Source organism: Mytilus trossulus, chromosome 1, assembly GCF_036588685.1.
Source record: "Mytilus trossulus isolate FHL-02 chromosome 1, PNRI_Mtr1.1.1.hap1, whole genome shotgun sequence".
Taxonomy (NCBI): Eukaryota; Metazoa; Mollusca; class Bivalvia; order Mytilida; family Mytilidae; genus Mytilus; species Mytilus trossulus.
The window spans coordinates 92096962-92117566 of record NC_086373.1 but is presented as its reverse complement, the minus strand read 5'-3'; the positions used below and the strand labels follow the sequence as shown (position 1 = coordinate 92117566).

The following is a 20605-nucleotide window of genomic DNA, read 5'->3' as shown; positions in this document are numbered from 1 at the left end:
ATTTTGCTTACAGGATTACTGGGCTCTGGGCTATTTAAAACTTACTATATTGTGCAGACATTTATTCATTGTTGAAGGTTGCATGTTGAGTTCATTAGACCCTTTTTCTGTTTGTTAAAAAATGAAGAAAAAAATGACTGTTTTTAAACTTACAAATATTTTCCTGAGCACAAAGGCAACTGATCTCTGTTTAACGATTTCAGGCAATTTTAATTCTTCTGGTAATTTAATGGAAGACCTAGCATTTCCTAATTGTGTCTAGAAATCACACAATCCATTTGAAGTGCTGTAAAGCTGAGAAAGATATTGCCGTAAGAGGAAACAATGGCTAGAAACAATTAAACCTCTTCTAATTCTCTTAAAGTTTAAAATCTGAACACTTGAAAAGCTTGATTCCATTAGAAAATTTTCTTCAAGATCTGCCTGACATTCACATTGTTTTATGTCTAGACTTGAGTACTTCTACTTAATTAATTGAAACTTTATTTCTTTACTTTTAGACCATGAAAGCAAATTAAAGTTGTCCAAACTTTGCTTAAAACTAATTATTTCTTCTCTTTTATTTATTAATCAAATTACCAAATTTTGATTTGAAACGTCAATAGTCAAGAACTTTATTTGTGAGACATAAAAATCTAATTTATTTTACTCCATAAAAATGGGGGAAAAAACAATTACACATGTTTTTTGTGAAACAATCAATATGTCCCCCAAAATTCTTATAATCAAGTTGTGATTTTAATAGGTTTCATTTCAGATTTTTGTTGTGTTAATGGCTTTTTAATATAATTTTAGGGGTCCTTTCAATAACAAAATAAAAAGAAACACTCTACTTGTAAATCTTCCATTTATCATTCCTAAGGAAAGATGAAGAGGTGTTTGAGAGTTCTTTACATTGAAAAAGGCAGAAGGGATTTGGACGAGTTCAACCTCTCCAAATTACGACTTCAAACACACTTAGACTTTTGAGTGTGACAAGGACAATGCACTGAAACTGCCTCTAAAATAATCATTTTATAATCAAAACTGTCCTCACATTTAGATGCAGCTTCAATTAATATTATTATTATAGTTACTGAAAATTTGACTTCAAACAGTTGCTAACAATTAATGAAAATGACTTCCAGAGTATAATATTCTTTTATAATTTTGTCAAATCTTATGTCAATTTTAAAGAAATAGTTTCTAAGACGTAAATACTTTGTGAATACTTACGTAATAGTCTACGTATGTATGAATTTTGTCATATGACTTAAACAATTACTGAAGTGGCATATGCAATAATACTGAGCCAAGCACATGTTTTCAGAAAATTCAGTGATGTGTTTCATACAATAAAATTGAAAATGAAAACAGGTAATGTTTGGATGAGACAACAACCAAACCAAAGAGGTGAAAACAGTCCAAGGCTGCCAATGGGTCTTTTTAGAATCTGTTTAGCATTGAAGAGCTCAATGTGTTGACAACATCTGTTGTTTGTAATGGTCACTTGTACTATGTATGGCAATATGTATAGACATCTGTCTACCACAAGCTGTTTCTTTTGTGATTCTGAGGTAGTCTTTGCAGCCTTTTAAGAAATACATACCTTTGTAAATTTGAAGGGTCTTTAGTCTTCTTTAGTTCTTACTAGCAATATTGTCTTGCATTAAGAAGGATGCAGTGTAACATGGATTATGATGCTTTAAGAAACTCCCTATAAAAAAAATATGCAAAAACATTGTAAAATACTTAGGGACAGATATTGTTTCAACAGCTACAGCTACCTTGATATATGTAATATCATTACCAGTAGAGCAAATATGTTAACCAGTATATACACTGGACATAGGTGGGGTCAGTTTTTATACTCAAGTATGTAGAGGAATTAAGATTCTTTGTCATTCTGAGGTTTAAACTGTCCCCAAATACATTGGTACATATGAAGGAACCACATATTCTATTGTTTTAATTTAGCAATTTTTATACTAGATGTTTGTGAGGTTTCTAGCAGTCATTTTTTTTCTTAAAATAATTGAAGTAAGCAAATAAACTAGGTAACACCTTCTTAACATGCAGCTTGAGATAGCATTACATCTTTGTCTCAAAGAAAATACCGCCTACAACAAGATATTATTTATGTTAAACTGTATCATCTTTTATCAAACATGTTTAAAAGAAAAAAATTGGCCCAAGGTCAAGTAAAAATAAATTTGACCAGTAACTGTACTGTTACTGACCATCCCATGTGTCCAAACAAATTAGTCTGGCACAATACTGATTGATATACAATGATATAAGTACAGTAATTAACAAATTTTCTTAACTAATTAAGTGTAGTTAACAAAGAAGAGGCAGATTTATTTACATAAACACTGAATTCCAGCTTGCATTGATGAAAGTTTTGATACAACATGTCCAGAAAATCGTACTGGGGTACCCAAAGGTTTTTCTCATCATTTGAAATTTGATAGAATGCTTTTATGTAATATGAAATGTATACCAAACAGCTTTGAATTATACCATGAAAAGTTTTCACCCAAGGGACACAACTGATACATAAGACTAGCATCACAAATGCAGATGAAAGAGTCATTGGCCCTGAAAATTCAAGACTTTTCTTGGAAAGTTTCACCATATCTCTCATGATGTTTCTCTTTTCAAAGAAAAAAATAAATGACTACTGTAAACAATTCAAGAATAAAACTAAATGATAAGACAACTGAGGGGAGGCTTTCTTCCCACCTCCATTCTGTTAGTATTACTAATTCTCCCTTTTCACCTTTCAACATCCCCTTATAATATCTAAGATTACGGCTGGTTTATCCATTCCTCTTTTTCTTTTTTTCCTCACTTTCATCTTCTTTTTTACCCTCTTTTACTCAGTGTCCTCAAGATTTGTACCCTTTTCCAACCCTCAGCTAATCTTTTAACACCTCAAAAATGCTAAATACAAGAACTTTCAATATATTGTATTCAATTTTACAAGACTTAAATAAAAGCACTGGAACTTTTGTACAAATTATTTGACAAATAATAAATTGCACTGTAAACAGTTTGTGACAAACTTCAAATACAGTTAATTTTGCGATCCTCTCCCCCAAGCAGAACCCCTCAAAACTGGACATAAAAGTTTTGATATCTTAGTAATATATTGGTGAATTTGTGCCAATGCTGATACATTCCATTGGGAGTATGCCCCCAATCTAATCTATGTATGTGGTCAATTAAAATTAATTAAATCAGTCTGACCTTAATCAGATTCATGTTTATCTACTTGTCCAAACTGTTGATTCAATATCTCAATACCATACACCAATTTTTCAACATTATTAGATTTCTTCAGATGACTGGACATAGCTTTTTTTCAAAATGGGAAAATAATGCCTTCTTTCACAGTTTCTCTTTAATAAACCATGAATAGTTTGTTTCTGGGCATCCTTTGGATAGTGTTAATGGCTTCCTGATTTTATAAAGACATCGAGGAAAAAAAGATTCATTCATTAACATTTTTAAAAACTAAATTTTTTTATTTCAATTTTAGTATGTTATTTCAAAGCTTAAAATTAAACTCTTAGTATATTTTAGTTTTTAATGCCAAAAATAAAAGGTAATTTAAAAGATAAGCTTACTCAGAAAAGAAATTGGTCTAGTTGTCTATATCAGATAGTCTTTACCATTAATCTGTTGTATGAAACATTAATACTTAGATATTACCTTTATATAACACAAACCTAAATTTAGTCGCTCATGCATAGAATAATGGTTTGCCTGATACTTTTTCAAAGGACTACCTTGACTTTCTATAAGATGTTCATTTCTAACCCACTTTTATCTGCTTAAATATTCAAATTGCCAGAACTTCATATCAGATGCAATCAAGCATAAAATCTAGATCAAGGTAATCCATTTTTTTTCATGAACCTTAATACCTTCAGTTATACTTGTAGCTGATATGTTGGTATTTAACTTTGCTTGTCAATATAAAGGGTCCAAATTATATAGGTAAAGGTAGCCAGATATCCACATGAGAACCCCCAACCTTCTGTATGTACTATAACATAAATACTTAGATAAAGATTGTCTCCCTTTAAAGAAAAGAAATCTTAAACTAAGATGACCAAATGAAAGGATGTGCTACTGTAGTAACTACTTAAGGCTACTCAGCCACCGAGCCCCTCTGCCTAAATACAGAGTCACTTGCTATCAGGTATTTAGACAATAAGTTAAGACTTCTTAAGTGCAGTTTGATATGACCAGATCAAGGACAGTGTTACCCAGCCATACTGACTTTAACTCTGCATATGACCTTGTAAATTCTTATCTTAGATTTAATTAAATCATATTCAATTTACATTTTTTGAATGATAAATCCCAATAAAAAAGGTCAAATTTCTGATAGAGGACCACACATTGTGTCCAGCTAATCAATATGTATAATCTGTCACATGGTTTAATTCTTGAATATGTCTAAATCATATTTAATAACTTTTGCACAAAGAAGTAACATCCCTGGCTACTTGAGTCTTGTAGAGTAAACATGATGTCTCCCAGCAGGATAGCCTATTATACTGGTCATACACAAGTCATAACCATTTCTTCACTGACCACAATTATTATCACAACATATCAACATAAAACAGAACCAATAAAACATTCATTCATGAAAGCACTCAATTTACTTTTCTACAACCATCCAACTTCAAATATTCGATGGATAGAGATTAAACTAAACTTTGAAAAATTTACAGTGATTCCAGTGTATGTTCATATAAAGCTGATTTTATGAGTAGCTATACAATCACGAAGAGAAAGAAATTTTATAAAAACATTTGTTTATATAATGATGCATGGTAAAATTTCAACAAAGATAAACATGGGATTAAACTTCAATCTAAAAAAGAAATTAGCCTTTGAAGGGAATAATTTAATAATGTAAAGTTGATAAACATAACTGATGTGAACTACTTTTTAAGTGTAAAAACCTTTTATTCATCACAGAATATAGTCCCATTATGACCAGCTGAAGAACTGCAATAAAAGGACTGTACCTCTGAAGTATAAGGCAAAGTTAAGTAAGAGTATGGAGAAAAAAATGCAATTATTTAAGGTTATAAAGGGGCATAACTCTAGAACACTAAGTGACTCACTGTCCAAATTTGAACTCTGTCTGCAAGTTATGGTTCTTAGCAATGTGTATGAGTCTCATAAAATTTGAATGAGGAAAAAACTAAGGAACGATAATTTGCTGGACTGAATGTGAACGGACAGTCAAGGGTAAACTTTAATGCCCCCATTGACAGCAGGAACAAAAAACTCCAAAGGAAAAGAAAAATTCATACAGAGAAAACATATTTATGAGAATTTAAACAGTTATAATCTATAACTATGCATTTGATTATAAGATAAAGACAGCCTTTGGTGTGAGATGTCCCTCTGTACGAGTGGTGGCCTACCCTATGCAAATTCACCTCACCCTCTTTGTTACTGCCAGTGATTTACAAAAAAAATCTGAATTCCTATTAGACATTGTGACAGGGTCATCCATTAAAAAGGTCAGAGTATTGAAAAGAGTAGTATACATCTGGAGGGTAGATCTACTGACAAATATAAACGATTCACTTTGTCTTGTTTAATGGTAAATACAAGGAAAGTTAAAGATCAGTTGCACTGAACACAGATCATTAAAATTTCATTTGGGTTAAAACAAACACTAAAAGCACCTTGATTGCCCACAAAACACCTGATTTGCATGAAGAAAAAAAATAGATTACTTTTTTAATTTGAAAAAAACATGGGTTTTTTTCTCAGCAATTTATTCAGCTAGCATCCACTACCACTGCAGTTATCACCTTTAAAATACCTGAACCTGTAATTACAGGATTTTAATATTGATTTCTTTATTAATTCATAGTTAAATACACATTCTTCAATCAAATCCTTGCAACCATGTTCGCTTTTATAGAATTGAAGAATAATTAATTTTCAAAATCAGCACGATATCTTGGAGTATTCAGGATTGGCTACCTCTAAAGTTTAAAAGGAAATATTTTTTCCATTCTTTTAAGTCTGAAAAATCCATATTGAACATAGAATTTGTAGATAAATTACAAGATTATTTCAATGTAATTAATGTTTGGTATGTTAACTGATATCAATAGCCAATATAAATATTTTTTAGATTTCATTTTGTAGATTTCATTAAAAATCATGCTCTACTAATCAAACAAAAACAAGAGGCTCCATGCAGCAAATACAGTTAGGCATATTGTTATTCAAAATATGTTTTTTGTCTTCAAAATTTTAAATTCCACATTTTTAAAAGCACACAATTAGTTTTTTTAAGTTTAAGCATATTTTATTAGATCAAAGCAAAAAGACATGAGTTAACCATAATAATAAAGTCTTTTCCACAATACAATACATATATAACAATACAAATTGAATGTGAGCATGCATTATATAATATAAACAACATAAATATTACGTAATTATTTTTTTGTGTCATTTATTTTCTAATTTCTTATCTTGAACAAGTAGAGCATTGTGTTGTTACATATAGAAAACTTTTTTGTGGTTCAGGTAAAAAATGTAGTTATGTCACAAAATTTTACTCAGTACTCAAAGAGTACAAAATTTGTGCTCAAAACACCAAATCCAGTATTTTGATAGGTTGATTTCTGAGACTGAGAATGTTACTTGCAAGGTTGAAGTCAGAAGACATTTCTCAATGCTTGGAGCACAAAAAATCATGCTCTTAACATGAAATTCAAGATTTTGATTGGTTGATTTTGTAGTATGAGTACAAAAAACTCGAAAGTTTTATGACTTCAATGCCAGGTCGCTTATAGTGACATCAGAAGCACCAGTAGTATGATATTGCATACAGAATATTAAACCTCTGTACACATGGACAGGTTAGACCTGTTTTCTAATGCATGTGGTTCCAAGGTTTGTTTGGCTTGCTTTCATTGGTTATATAAATGTTTTTCTCAAGCATTGTAATTAAGATTTACATCTGCATAGATAGGTAGGGTTTCAATTTGTAAGTATAATGTATACAAGCAGAAGACTCGCCTAACTAATGATTGTAGCTGTCTCTTTCCTCTACAATTAAGAGTAAAATTCTGTTTGTGTTTTCTGTTTGCCTGTCTGTTTGTTCTGAGTATACTTCTGTTTGAGTTGTTCTGTTTGCCTGTGTCTATGGTTCTGAGTATACTTCTGTTTGAGTTGTTCTGTTTGCCTGTCTGTTTGTTCTGAGTATACTTCTGTTTGAGTTGTTCTGTTTGCCTGTCTGTTTGTTCTGAGTATACTTCTGTTTGAGTTGTTCTGTTTGCCTGTGTCTTTGTTCTGAGTATACTTCTGTTTGAGTTGTTCTGTTTGCCTGTGTCTTTGTTCTGAGTATACATCTGTTTGAGTTGTTCTGTTTGCCTGTGTCTTTTTTCTGAGTATACTTCTGTTTGAGTTGTTCTGTTTGCCTGTGTCTTTGTTCTGAGTATACTTCTGTTTGAGTTGTTTTGTTTGCCTGTGTCTTTGTTCTGAGTATACATCTGTTTGAGTTGTTCTGTTTGCCTGTGTCTTTGTTCTGAGTATACATCTGTTTGAGTTGTTCTGTTTGCCTGTGTCTTTGTTCTGAGTATACTTCTGTTTGAGTTGTTCTGTTTGCCTGTGTCTTTGTTCTGAGTATACTTCTGTTTGAGTTGTTCTGTTTGCCTGTGTCTTTGTTCTGAGTATACTTCTGTTTGAGTTGTTCTGTTTGCCTGTGTCTTTGTTCTGAGTATACTTCTGTTTGAGTTGTTCTATTTGCCTGTGTCTTTGTTCTGAGTATACTTCTGTTTGAGTTGTTCTGTTTGCCTGTGTCTTTGTTTAACTATGCCCACTGTACAGTGAAAAGTTTGCTTTGAAATAGTATTATCTTTTTTAATTATTTCTGAAATTTCTGAGAACACCTTTTTCACCTTTCAAAATGTAAGCTTATATGTCTTGAATTTAAAAAAAAAATCAAGTAGCAAAATATACTGCAAGCAATTAAATAACTGAAAAATATTAATAATGAGTAAAGATATAAAATGTTTACTTCTATGATTTATTATCATTCTACTTTTTCACAAATTCATTATTTCTTTTAAATTTATTTGTAAAAAGAAAATTTATTGGAAAACTATCTAACAGCTTTCTAGTCATGAAAACAATTCCATCAATTCTTGATGTAAATATACCTTTATAATCTCCTTAGAATGTCTTCCAGTCTTTTCTCGTTATTTAAGTTCAAACCAATATGCCCAGATGGCCTTTGTTTTATTTCTAAAAATGGCATTTTTCCACGGAATAATCCTTAAACAAATTTAAAATTCAAATTACCTAAATTAGTGGACAATAAATTTTACAATAGAGTATTTATTTTGAATTTCATCCCAGCAGAATATTGCTTCTGCAATAAATTTGACTTCCATCCAAACAGAATATTATGGTTTATAAATTTCTTGAGAAATCCAATTACTAATGTTGATTTGAATTTAAACCATCCCAGCACAATCATTCAACTAAAATTATGACAGTTCAGAAAACACAAAATTAAAGCTTGAGTTTCTCCAGCTGTGTCCTAAACAAAGAAAAAAGAAAATCATATAAAAAATGCTGGAAATTACACATTTTGCAATTTATCATTTTGGAATTTTGTTTCTATGGATTTCCCTGACTTAGAACTGGTTCTAGACTATCATGGCATTTCCTATGACTTTTACTAGACAACATATATCCCTAGACATATACATGTAGACATGTTTCCTTATTTGGGAGGTAAGGTAAAGCCAACTATTTCATGTTTACTTTTGTTACTGTACATTGTACACAGAATTCTAGAGAAATAGACCAATAACAGATACCATGAATAAGGGTAACTGGTACTGAATAGAACTAGAATTAGGTGATGTGATAACAGATATCCATGAACAAGGGTAACTGGTACTGAATAGAACTAGAATTAGGTGATGTGACAACAGATACCATGAACAAGGGTAATTGGTACTGAATAGAACTAGAATTAGGTGATGTGACAACAGATACCATGAACAAGGTTAACTGGTACTGAATAGAACTAGAATTAGGTGATGTGATAACAGATACCAAGAACCAGGGTAACTGGTACTGAATAGAACTAGAATCAGGTGATGTGATAACAGATACCATGAACAAAGGTAACTGGTGCTGAAAAGAACTAGAATCAGGTGATGTGACAACAGATACCATGAACAAGGGTAAATGGTACTGAATAGAACTATAATCAGATGATGTGATAACAGATACCATGAACAAAGGTAACTGGTACTGAATAGAACTAGAATCAGGTGATGTGATAACAGATATCCATGAACAAGGGTAACTGGTGCTGAATAGAACTAATATCAGGTGATGTGAAAACAGATACCATGAACAATGGTAATTGGTACTGAATAGAACTAGAATCAGGTGATGTGATAACAGATACCAAGAACCAGGGTAACTCAGGTGCTGAATAGAACTAGTATCAGGTGATGGGATAACAGATACCATGAACAAGGGTAACTGGTACTGAATAGAACTAGTATCAGGTGATGTGACAACAGATACCATGAACAAGGTTAACTGGTACTGAATAGAACTATAATCAGGTGATGTGATAACAGATACCACAAACAAGGGTAACTGGTACTGAATAGAACTAGAACCAGGTGATGTGACAACAGATACCATGAACAAGGTTAACTGGTTCTGAAAAGAACTATAATTAGGTGATGTGATAACAGATACCATGAACAAGGGTAACTGGTGCTGAATAGAACTAGAACCAGGTGATGTGACAACAGATACCATGAACAAGGGTAACTGGTACTGAATAGAACTATAATCAGGTGATGTGATAACAGATACCATGAACCAGGATAACTGGTACTGAATAGAACTAGAATTAGGTGATGTGATAACAGATACCATGAACAAGGGTAACTGGTACTGAATAGAACTAGAATTAGGTGATGTGACAACAGATACCATGAACAAGGTTAACTGGTACTGAATAGAACTAGAATCAGGTGATGTGATAACAGATACCATGAACAAAGGTAACTGGTGCTGAATAGAACTAGAATCAGATGATGTGACAACAGATACCATGAACAAGGGTAAATGGTACTGAATAGAACTATAATCAGGTGATGTGACAACAGATACCATGAACAAGGGTAAATGGTGCTGAATAGAACTAGAATCAGGTTATGTGATAACAGATACCATGAACAAGGGTAACTGGTACTGAATAGAACTAGAATCAGGTGATGTGATAACAGATACCATGAACAAAGGTAACTGGTGCTGAATAGAACTAGAATCAGGTGATGTGACAACAGATACCATGAACAAAGGTAACTGGTACTGAATAGAACTAGTATCAGGTGATGGGATAACAGATACCATGAACAAAGGTAACTGGTGCTGAATACAGCTTGAATCAGGTGATGTGATAACAGATATCATTAGCAAGAGTAACTGGCACATAATAGAACTAGAATCAAGTGATGATATTATTTCTGAATACAGATACCACTACTGCAAGTAACTGACACTGAATACAACTAAAATCAGGGGATTAAGCAATTACAGTTACCACTTACACAAGTAACTGATACAGAATTCAACTTGAATTAGGTAATGGTGGTGATTTAACTTATTCCAAAGTTTAGCAAATTTGTGTCAATGAGACTGCAATCAACTACACAAATAATCAAAAGACAATCAGAGGTCAACATACCTTTAATCAACAATAAACATATGTCTGTTCAATATGTCAAGTGTTTCTAAATGGCACTGATCCTAGAACATTTGTAAAATAAATTCAATAGAAATAGAAATCAAAGATCTGCCATCAACAGCATTTAAGTTTGCTTTTAACATAAAAACAGATGTCTCCCCTGTTCCCATCTGTCTGAAGTACCAAGGATAGCAAATATAAATAAAAAAATCTGACCTCTATAAAACTTCATATGTGATAAAGCTTAATTTAATTTTTCTAAGTTTCCAATGTAAACTGCCAGTGATTTGTGTGGACAGCTTTTCCCATATGTAAAAAGGCATGGATAGCCATAAGTCAACTTGATTAAAAATGAATATGGAGGTGCACAACTAATAGTGGTGGGAACTCAATTTATTTATTTCTTCAATTGCTGTTAACTGCAGGGGAATTCAAAATTGAGATCAGGGAATGTGTGAAAGAGCCAACAACCATACCAATGAGCAGAAAACAGCCCAAAAGCCACCATATAAAGGAAGAAAATATGTAAGTTACACCCTGCTGTGTACCCAGACTCAAATACTAAACTTAACATATATCTGTTCACAGAATGACATGTCACCTCAACTGAACACATCCAGACACATGTCATTAGTGTTGATCTTCTTCAGGTCACCCTTGACTGAGAGAAAGGTAGATCACCTTAATTGAGATCAGACATCTTAATCAGTAAAATATCTCTGGATGAAAACTAACTTGGTTTGATCAGTTGCATGAAAATTTGTTAAAATATGTACAGGCTAAGTTGTAATTTAAGTGCATGACATGATAAAAAAAAGTTTTGAAAATTATAATATCCTGGAAACCTGGATGACTGCTTGACGGTGGTAACCCTCGAGGAATACAGGGACATGTAAAACGAATTAAGTCAATGATGCATAACATAAATTCTTCACATATGAAGGAAAATGTCTAGTTTTCCATCAATAGGCTTTTTGTCAGTTCCCTGAATTGACCCTGTTATTAGAAATCCCTTTTTTAGTTGCCTCCCTTAGAGGGACATTAATTTTCATTTACAATGGAGAGCTAGCAGAAAGATCAAATTTACCTGTGCGTAATGTGACTGATCAAATTTTTCAGTTACATCAATTTGTTGTTAAGCTAAATACTTTTGACATCAGAAATTATTTTTCATGAAAAATTAATGAAAAATTAATTAAACTACCACTACATCACTTTGATTTCATCATGTTCTACGATTCACAAAGGGAAGTAATCTGTTTAAAAAATGTGTATAAATAATGGAGTCAAATCAGTAATTGGCAAATGGACTATTTGTTGACATTCACACAATTGTCAATGAGCAACCTGATACATTTGTATCACCTCACACTTTGTAAAGCATGGATATTGGTAAATGTAAACAAGTATGTGTCCCCAGTACACAGATGCCCTATCTATACTATAATTTTCTATGTTCAGTGGACCATGAAAATGGGGGAAAATCTCTAATTTGGCATTAAAATTAGAAAGATTATATCATAGGGAACATGTGTACTAAGTTTCAAGTTGATTGGACTTCAACTTCATTAAAAACTACCTTGACCAAAAACTTTAACCTGAAGCAGGACAGACAGACCAACAGACAGACCAACAGATGAACGTACGGACAAATGGACCAGAAAACATAATGCTCATAATTGGGGCATAAAAACAAATGGCTTTCTTGGGAAATTCAATACAGAAAATGGGGGTATGAGACAATTAGACAGCAAACCAACAAAGTATGTGATCTCATTCAGACAACATTTAAAATGGACTCCTAGTTGTTAGCATTGCTACCTTATAGTAGATACAGCATTAACATTTAAACTGAAACATTGTGTAAAATGTTTCTAATGACCTTTCTCCTCTTCAAATTGATCTTCTAAATTTCTAGAAAAAAATGCATTATAACTAACAGACAAAAATTAACTTCTTTCATCATGTCTTTTTACTATTAGTATATTACATTAATTTAACCAATATTTCTTGTTTTTCTTTCATCAAAAGACTTTTTAAAACACAATTACTCATATGATGAAAAGATATTTATTAAATCCTTCAAAAATAAATTTCAAACAAATTTCAAAAAAGGTTTTTTGTGTTTGAAGTGAAATCAACCCCTGTGGTCATTAAAACTAAACATATTTTTGTTGTTTTATATAAATTTATCTCGCTTTGAAAATTTACTTAAAATTCTTTTGAGGTTTGAAGATAAGAGAAATGTGGATCTTTGCTACTTAAATCTGTTTGCTGAATTAATTTTGTTAGTCTTCCTAAACCCTTTGAGATGTAAAATGTTAAATGTTGCAAAAAGAAAATGTATAAATGGACTTACAGAAAGTCAAAAGAATAGTTGTGTTAATTGATAAAACATGAAGCAATTTGTTTTTGGTGGAATCCCCTTGCAGAGTGATTGGAAACTTCAATACTAAAATAAATTGTAAATAAAACTTTCTAATAGCTATACTCCAAACAATATCAATTGACTTCAGCAAGGGATTAATGGTATTAACTAATGTCCAAACAAAAGTCAGGGTTAATTTGGACTCACTTTATTTCCATAAGCATGCTTCTACAGTTCTGTAATTGTTACCCAACTATCTTTAAGTAGTTTTATTAAAATATTATCCAAAACCAAAAGCAAATTGCTGATTATTATAGGTAATTACACAATATCAAGGTGAGACCAATAAAAGCAACTGTGATATTCTTTATCTTACAAAGATTGCACAAAACAAAAGTGTGCATATTTTCAATTGAAATGAAGGTCACATCTATCTACTTGTTTTCAAAATTTCCCTAATACATGTACAGTAAACAAATTCCTGATTTCAAGATCCTAAAGATTAACAAAATCAGTACCATCAAGTAAAACATTGTATACTGGACAACAAAGATCTCATTTGTAGTTGATACCTTAGTCAATCTTAATACATGTAAATAGGGATAGTTGAATCTATTTGAGGATATTTAAATATCAGAAAATATCACCTCAATTGCATTATTTTGCATACAACTTTATCAATTCTGTGAGTTGTGTACAGATTAGGTGAAGGGGAATTTACTCCACAAAGGATCACTTTTGAAATGTAGTGTACAGATTAAATAAAGGGGAAGTAACTCAAGGATCACTTGTTGAAATGAAGAGAACGAATTAAATTAAAGGGAGTTAACTCCACAAATAATCACTTGTTGAAATGTAGTGAACAGATTAAGGAAAGGGAATTAATTCCACCAAGGTTCACTAGTTGAAATGTAATGAACAAATTAAACAAAGGGGAATAACTCCATCAAGGATCACTTGTTGAAATGTAGTGAACAAATTAAATAAAGGGGAAGTAACTCAAGGATCACTTGTTGAAATGTAGCATACAAATCAAATAAAGGGGAAGTAACTCCACAAAGGATCACTTGTTGAAATGAAGTGTGCATATTAAATTAAGGGGAAGTAACTTAAGGATCACTTGTTGAAATGTTAAGGGTACAGATTAAATAAAGGGGAATTAACTCCACCAATGATCACTTGTTGAAATGTACAGCAGTGAAAAGATTAAATAAAGAACTCATTCTTATACATCATTCATTTTCTCTATCAATTTTTTTTACATTGTAACGGAAAGGAAACTTAATTTGGCAGAGTCTAGTCATCCCGTTATTTTTTCTCCAATGCAATTTAGAAGCTAGCCATTAAATCTTAACACTAACTCAGTAATTAAGTTTATATCTCATCTCCCCTTTTTTTAACATTACTTGCTATTAGATATCCGAAGTATTTATCGATACAATGAAAATGATATGTTTTCCATGCATGATTTAAGTCTTTTATGTTTTTTCCATAAAATTGCACAGAATTTTGGCAGATAATCTTAATTTCATAATTGGCATGATTCATATACATATATTTTTTTTTGTAAAGGGGAAGCCTCATATTTTTTGGTCAATGAAATAATTTTAATGGTAAATGCAGCATATTACTGACATTTTGTAAAATTAATTATGTTTGTGGTAATTTCATAATTTTGTAAACACATTATATTAATTTGTCTCCATTGTTTCAGCCTAAATGAATGAATCATTCATCAATATAATCTAAATTCCAACATTTATGACAGAGCAATTTTATACTCTAAACTTTGTCTAATTATCATTCTTCAATAATTAACATTCATATGCATTCATGCTTTGTTTTAATTACAAGTTCACAAAAAATTTTAGTAAAAAAAATATAATTATTGTAAGAATGTATCATTAGATCTATGTTAACATCTCTGAAAAGTAAAAAAATGAACTATTTTGTGTTTGAGTCATGTTATATGTAAAAAATTTAGCACCCAACACCATTTTCAAAATTTAAAAAACAACAGCATTGCTATGGCAGATCCGGAATACGATTTCAAAGCATTTCATTATTTTAGAAATAAACTACAATGCACAACACATAACATCTTCTTTTTAAAAAAGATACTCCAATTAGTTTTAATCAAGTCGAACTAGTATTTTGTTTTCCTACCAGCATGGGTGCAAACCATTATCTGATTCCCTCATCATTCAAATGAAGTTTTTTTTTAATCTATAAAGATGTCAATAGAAATCATCCTATTAATTGTCTGTTAAATTAGTAGAAAGTATTTTTTAACAAAACTCATTCATTATTCAAATTGACATTTATCCTTCATCACATCAAGTTCACACTGATTTCAACTTTTGATCTGCTCACACCTTTCTGATAGAAAATTATCTTGTAAATGTAATAAATCTTCCCATTACTTACTACTTACTCCAGTTTAACCCTGATTTACTTCAAAGTTAATATATCAATCTTCTTTATACTAAATGCAGGTTTTAATGAATTTTAAAATTAGACACCATATTTAATTTAAACAAAAAAGAAATAATCAAGTGTTCTTGGGGTTGTTAGAAAATGAAATTAAAGCTCACTTTTGCCACTTGGAAAAAGCCCAATCTGTCTCATTTCTAAAGCCCTTTCATTTTTATAAAGATTTTTTTCCATATTTTAATAAATATTTGATTGCCATTAGGACAACTATCCACAAGAACAACCAGAGATATAGGATGTAAATCTTCATTTCTTTTGTTTAAATTAGGGTTTCTTGCATTTTTGTCATACTATTCAATTTCAGGCTTTGTACATTGATGAATAAAATAGTGTGTAAGGTAACGACACCTATGAGACAGCAACCCAACAATACAAACCAAATCAAACTGCATTTTGAGGACAACATAAGACTTTTACCAAAAGATAGGGGGTCTTCTATACAATATTCATAGCTCTAAATGAAGTTTACAAAAAAAATATTTCCAAAGATCTACATTCAGTGTCAGTACTCTAATTGATAGATGAGTCACTGATAAGTTTCATGTAACTGATCCTTAAGAAACTTGATAATCATGTCAAAAAATTTGGGTCAACCAGTATACTCTCTTTTTTTTTTAAATCTAAAGAAAATTCATCCTTGTTCTGCATTTATTCTTAGATTTATAGAAATGAAACTATTCTTAATTACCTCAATATGATTTATATCAATATCTTTAAATCATAAATATGTGGTCAGTCTATAGTACTTTGAAATTTCAGTTAAATATCAGAGTGCAATTTTACCTCAAAGTTGGTATTGCAACAAATTATCTTTCCTGGTGAAAATGTCAATTGTGAAAAAAACAATTTGAAGTGTATTGACCTTCTGTGTCCAGACATCCGGAGATGTTCATCCTATCTTCAAAGTTTTAATCTAAACCTGACAAGAAAGTAGTGGACATAACTTTGTAATTTGACTTTTACAATGTGACAACACCAATGCCCTGTCTTGGACAACAATAAATCTCTTCAAATATTTATAAGTCACAGAAGATGCTATGCCTTTATTATTTTAAGGGTATTGCCAATAAACTTCACTTTGCTAGAATGAAGGAAAAAATTGATTATTATTGAAGGCCGCTGGTCAGCTTGTGATTAAATTTGTTGTGCTTTATGATCACGCTAAATACGATGCTTTTCAATCATAATAAAACTAGAATTGATTTTTTTCTAAATTTGACATTGGCAGCTATGGCCAAGTCATGAAAAAATTGAATTGTTATTTCACATCATCGTGTATATAATCAAAACTGACCATGTGAAAAAATGCAATTTCACTGAAAATGACAACCTGTTTGTATTCGTTAGGATCCTTAATTTACCATACATGGCTAAAATCTTATCAGTGGTCAAATTTACACTTTTATTTGCAGACACATTTTTCAGCATAGTAAATCAAAATCTATATATTCAAAGGCTAAAACAAAAGCAATCATCACCTCATTACACAAATGATTCGACATAGCTATAGTAAAATACCAAACTATTTTACAGGTGTTAGTATTGAAAAGTAACCCTCTGTTTTATAGCTGTATATGCAACCTGGTCTAAACCCATACAACTGACCAGTGAAACCTATAAACAAGAGATGACATAAAATTTATCAGAACCTTGTTTAGTAGCTTCCTTGTTAAAGTTGTAAGCAGAAACTTTAAATCAAGATTATCTTGATAGGACACCCAATCAACTGATTATCATATCAACTAGGAGCTGAAACATCGCATATGCATGTGATAAGAATATCAATCCACCAATATGTGATAAGAATACCAATCCACCAATATGTGGTAGAGTATCAATCCACAAATATGTGATAAGAATATCAATCCACCAATATGTGATAAGAATACCAATCAACCAATATGTGGTAGAGTATCAATACACAAATATGTAATAAGAATATCAATCCACCAATATGTGATAAGAATATCAATCCACCAATAAGTGATAAAAGTATCAATCCACCAATATGTGATAGAGTATCAATCCACCAATATGTGATAAGAATATCAATCCACCAATAAGTGATAAGAGTATCAATTCCACCAATATGTGATAGAGTATTAATCCACCAATATGTGATAAGAATATCAATCCACCAATAAGTGATAAGAATATCAATCCACCAATAAGTGATAAGAGTATCAATCCACCAATAAATGATAAGAGTATCAATCCACCAATATGTGACAGAATATTAATTCACCAATACCTTATAGAGTATCAATCCACCAACATGTGTTAGAATATCAATCGACCAATATGTGATAAGAAAATATCAATCCACCAAAATACCAATATGCAATAGAATATCAATCCACCAACATGTGATACACCAAAAATATCAATTAGCAGGTGCACAGCTTCAAGTAATGGTGTAGAAGAACAGTGAAATTTTGATGGAATTCTGTCAAGGTAATTTCAAGGATCTTTAGTACAAATTGATATATCAGAAATGGCTTGGTTAAGTTTGGTATGGGAGACCCTCAAAATCAAAGATCAAATATTAAACTATTGTAGATGAATTTGTGCAGTAAATTGAATTTCAATGAGTTGCAGATCAAAATAAAGACTATTGCCAACTATACGGTATAATTTTTTCTAATTGTTAAGGGCCATATTGTGGCCTGTAATTGCTTACATCCACTTCATTGTGGATAGTTGTCTCATAGGAAATCATACCACTTCTCCTTATCTTATTAATAGTGTTGTACTGATGGCATCTTAATCTTTGCTGTAACTCGTTTGGATGACAAGTTCAAAATACTTTTTTCAAAATTTAAATAATCGAACTTAAATATCGTTTCACCCAAAAATTAACTTCAATTTAAGAAATTTGTCAGCTACTTTTACATCTTGCAGGTCACCTTTCTCTATGAAAAAATAATTCTTAATGTAATAATTTCAAAGGTTAAAGAACACTGTTACCTCTTAAATAATACAGAAAAAAATGAGGACAATATATGACTTTTACAATATTCAATAAATTGACAAGATAAAAATTTTCATTATTTTCAGTTATATGATAATAATATATCTCTTAATGCTTTATTTCCAACATTTTGTTCAATGTTTGAATTGCCAAGGGAATTTTGGTCTGTAACTTGAAATAAAAACTTGGTAGGAAACATGCAAAGTTTCTCTTTCATGCTGGAGGGAGCATCTAAACAAAAAATCTAAAATATCATTAAATTAAAACCAGAAATAATTTAGTACTCAAAGTTCTCAGTTACAATTCAATTTCTAAATGAAAAAATTCAATTACCAGCCGACACAAATGTCTGTGAGGCTTTGAAAAACTGACGGAAATTTAATTAAAACTACAAACAAAATACACGACAGATATTTCATATAAAATTTCACAATAAAGCCAAGCTTCCATCGAAAAAAAAATCTTCAAATTCTTCTTTGTAATAATTAACTCAATCAAAATAAAACAATTAGCATTCCAAACTTTCTACCCCTTTCTTACTCCACTGGGAAAGACAATGGCATCAAATATTTAAAAGAAACAACATTCATCGGTACTTAAGCCTATGGATTGCATGTTAACAGGACATAATTACAGAAAACCAATGTTTTTTTTCCTAGATAAGATTGTTTTAAATGTACTTTTAATTATATGATCTATAAACTAGATTGTAGAAAGAAGAAAAATGTCAACAGAAAATTTGTTTTAAAGAAATTTAAAATGTGGTTACTATAGGAAAAAAAGATGCACACTGAAATGACTATCACCTGCTCTAGTGATGAGATTGAATTTAATATTGAAAATCTTTAAGATAAAAGGTTTTGTTACCAATATGACCTATTTAACAATCATTCATTAAAACAAATGTAGTTGACCTATTGATCATTAGATGAACCCTGCAACACAGACACCGATCTTTCAATTATGTAATTATACCAAATATAGCTTTCATTTGCTTATTATATCTGAGAAACAGACTTAACCAAGAAAGTACCATTCACAAATAATGTGTTAAAATTAGGTTAAGGTCAGATGAACCCTGCCAGACAGACATATACACATTACAATTATTCCATCTACCAAATAAATATTGATTGATTGTAAGTTGCTTAACAACCAGTGGCATGCAAATGTTTCATGGATATCAGAATGACAAAATAAAGAAAACCTATTGGTAATCGAATCTGAGGAACAGATCTAACAAGGAAAACTCAATATTGACCAATGAAACCTGAAAATGAGGTCAAGGTCAGGGGAACTCTGACAAATGGTCATATTCACCTTACAATCATTCAATACATCAAATATTCTAGTCATATTTCTTGTAGCCAGGTATTATTGGGGTCCATTTTATTGATATCCAACATAATTTAGTAATACCTGGTACTGCTTTATATAATTTCATCCTTCTAGCAGCAGCATATTCTACATATTTACCTTTAATCAACTTTCTATCAAGTAGATTTAAAATGGGAGAAAATTGTTAGACCCTCATTTAAAGCCTTCTGAAACCAAGTTTTGACATTAGAATACTGCAACTGAAGATCATAACGCTCACAATTCTAAAAAAAAAAAAATAGAGGTAAGATAAATCAAAGACAGACATCTTGATTCTTTTACATCAAGAAATTCTGATATTTTTCAGGTTATCTAAATTGTAAGGAAGTAAAGTCCACTATAGATATATTCCAGAATGTGCGTACCTGTAAACTATTTACTGATGGCTAATTTTCTATACAATAGTTCAGACAGATGAATCAACTGAATAATACACTAGAGGGTGAAATGAAAAATTTATGAGTTTTAAAATTAAATTGTTTTCAGTACTGAATTCAATTATCTTAGGAAACTGTTTACCTGTTTTAAACTGAAGCCAAAGGCAGAATGAGTGTAAATAGCATAAAACATTCAAACAATGTGTTAAAAATTGATAAAAAAAAAGTTTCATCATATTAATCATATTTATAAC

At 31.1% G+C, this 20605-nt stretch overlaps 1 protein-coding gene across 11 annotated transcripts in view; it reads right to left on the bottom strand.

Annotated features, from left to right (window-relative positions):
- The window catches only part of LOC134690659 (serine-aspartate repeat-containing protein F-like), an 89438-nt gene that overhangs the window by 54484 nt on the left and 14349 nt on the right, over positions 1-20605 (bottom strand). For 9 of the 11 annotated variants that reach the window (XM_063550675.1, XM_063550693.1, XM_063550659.1 and 6 more), the window contains one exon: positions 1589-1696. The exons of the other annotated variants lie outside the window; for them this stretch is intronic. The gene's annotated coding sequence lies outside the window, so the exon portion shown is untranslated. The remainder of the gene's footprint in view (positions 1-1588; positions 1697-20605) is intronic. 11 annotated transcript variants of the gene reach the window in all.